This window comes from Octopus bimaculoides, chromosome 5 (genome assembly GCF_001194135.2).
Source record: "Octopus bimaculoides isolate UCB-OBI-ISO-001 chromosome 5, ASM119413v2, whole genome shotgun sequence".
Classification (NCBI taxonomy): domain Eukaryota; kingdom Metazoa; phylum Mollusca; class Cephalopoda; order Octopoda; family Octopodidae; genus Octopus; species Octopus bimaculoides.
In genome coordinates, this window is record NC_068985.1 from 117987795 (window position 1) to 117990819 (window position 3025).

At 37.8% G+C, this 3025-nt stretch overlaps 1 protein-coding gene across 1 annotated transcript in view; it reads right to left on the reverse strand.

Moving 5' to 3' along the window:
- LOC106877308 (brain-specific angiogenesis inhibitor 1-associated protein 2-like) overlaps positions 1-3025 on the reverse strand; it is a 138507-nt gene that overhangs the window by 64088 nt on the left and 71394 nt on the right. The gene's annotated exons all lie outside the window — the stretch shown is intronic.

Genomic DNA, 3025 nt, shown 5'->3' on the forward strand with positions numbered 1-3025 from the left:
ATATATATGGGAGAATGTACGAAAAAACAACAACAGACGAGGACAGGTGGTGTAAATAACAAAAGGATGTATTAGTATGATGCTCGGGAATACGGAAAGTCTTTGACGTTTCGAGCTACGCTCTTCAACAGAAAGAATACGGAGACAAGGAGAAAAACACGGAGAAAAAAAATTGAATAGTGTTCAGTCAACGGTCAATCATAATAATGGCTGACCAGAAATATATATATATATATATATATATATATACAGATATTCTATAGAAATTACCCAAAAATGGGTAATATAATATAATATAAACCAATTATAAATTATCATCATCGTCATCATCACTGTTTTAACATTCACTTGCATGGGTCAGATGGAATTTGTTGAGACAGATTTTCTACACTACATCCAGATACTCTTCCTGTCACCAACCCTCATCTTATTTCCAAGCAAGGTAATATTTCACCCATGGCCAGATCTGTTTCTACAGAATACTGGAAATGACTTGAAATATCTTGTATGATAATGACACTCCTTTACACCAATCATACGCTGTCAAGACAAGAAGACACCAACTCACAAATATACATGTGTGTGTGTGACTGGCTTTTTTCAGTTTCCTTTTACCAAATCCACTCACACAAGGCTTTGAGGGCCTTGTAATAAATATATAGGATAAAAAGGCCTAAGAACTCGTGGCGTAGATCAACACAAAAGGAACTAGAGAAAGGGGGACATTCATGGCAGAGTATAAGTACAGAAGTGAAAAATTATGCGACAGGGATTTCAATTATAAGTGGCCTATACTCCGCGTTGGAGGGTTAAAGGCAAGAAAGAAAAAGAAGAAGATAAAAAGGATAAAGATCCTTCCTGACTCAAGACTCATAGGGCCAGTTTCCCAAGTGCATTGGGTGACACACTGTGCTCTTGAACAAAACATGATGTTCCATTCCACTCAGCTGACAAAAATGAGTAATCCTGCAATGGACTAGCATCCCGTCCTGGTGGGGAATATATACCTTTTATCTTTTCCTAGTTTCAGTCATGAGACTGCAGCCATGCAGAGACACCGCCTTCAAGAATTCTTAGTCAAATAAATCAACCCTAGTACTTTTTTCCATTTTTTAAAGCCTGGTGCTTATTCAATTATTTTGTTAAAGTCATTTCTACAGATATTCTATAGAAATTACCCAAAAATGGGTAATGAGTGTATATGCCATATTTAAGGGGTCTTGATGAAGGGGCATACCAATTTTTGTCTTCAATCTCATTGTTTGTTTACATCCGATGTCTTGATATGAAACAGTTTAACAAAAATTGGTTCTGGCTATAAGTTCTATAGAATATCTGTTGAATTAACCTTAACAAAATAATGTAAGAGCACTGCTAACGCAGTAGAACATGATATTGACTTATAAAAGTCATTTAATATACTTAATATTATATTATGGTTGCATAACAAAATATCACATATTTACAACTCATTTGTTATTTGATCAATATCTTTTGCAGAACCACTACCTTACAGGGTTGTAAACACACCAACACTGGTTGTCAAATGGTGGTGAGGAACAAACACGGACATAAAGACACACACACACATATATACACGACAGGCTTCACTCATTTTCCATCTACCAAATTCATTCACAAGGCTTTGGTCAGCCTGAATAGAAGACACTTGCCCAAGGTGTCACACAGTGAGACTAAACCCAGAACCATTTGGTTGGTAAGCAAGCTTCTTACCAAACACCTGCACTTATATATAATATAATATAATATATTATAATACACAATAAATATATAAGCACAACATACACCTACAGATTCAATGCTTGGACACAACGTCACTGTTGTAATCTGGAATCACTGGATGTTTCAGATCTTACAATATACACCCACATGGTCTTCTCTGTTGGATCATGAAGGCTTCTTCTGCAGAGTCCACTGGATTCAGGCTTTTCTTACATAGGTAGGTAAACCCTAACTCACATGGAGTTACATGCCTGTTAGTTACACACACACAGAGATAGTCAGATGAAGGGAAGTGGAAAGGAAAAGAGTGGGATGGATAGACAAACAGATGGATGGAGAAAGACAGGCAGACAAGCAGACAGATAGATAGCTAGATGGACAGACAAACAGACATACGATTAGAAAGATAGCTAGATGTCATTCCCCACTTTCAAGTTCGTGCCTCACAGCATTCATATACACATAATTTTTCACGTCTGGCCGTATAGCCTTTTCCGTTTCTTTTCTGTTTGTTTCCCTGTCTTGTTTTTTGTCCGCCACTACATTCCTCCATGGCACAGGTTTAATTTGTGTATACAAATTTAATTTGCGATCCATGGGAAGAGCCGTTTTAACGATGCGTCCTGCCCAACTCTTCGAAATGCCAGTGTTAAAACGGGGGTAGCTGATGAAGGAAAATGTTCTCTATGTGGCTTGTGTGTTTTCTGTGCTCTGGTTATTATTATTTTCTTGTCTGCGTTTTGTTTGCAATGTCCTGTGCCCAGGTGTGCACCTATATGTGCAGGTGGACGTAGGTGTGCACATGCCTGTACGTATATATGCATATACTCATTTATTATTTGTTTATATATATATATATATATATGTATATATATATATATATATATACTCTTTACTCTATTTTTACTCTTTTACTTGTTTCAGTCATTTGACTGCGGCCTTTAGCTGAGCAAATTGACCCCAGGACTTTTTCTTTGTAGGCCTAGTACTTATTCTATCGGTCTCTTTACGGGGACATAAACACACCAGCATCAGTTGTCAAGCGATGGTTGGGGGACAAACACAGACACACAAACACACAAACAAACGTATATATATATACATATATACGACGGGCTTCTTTCAGTTTCCGTCTACCAAATCCACTCACAAGGCTTTGGTCGGCCCGAGGCTATAGTAGAAGACACTTGCTCAAGGTGCCACACAGTGGGACTGAACCTGGAACCATGTGGTTGGTAAACAAAGGTACTTACCACACAGCCACTCCTGTGCCTATATATAT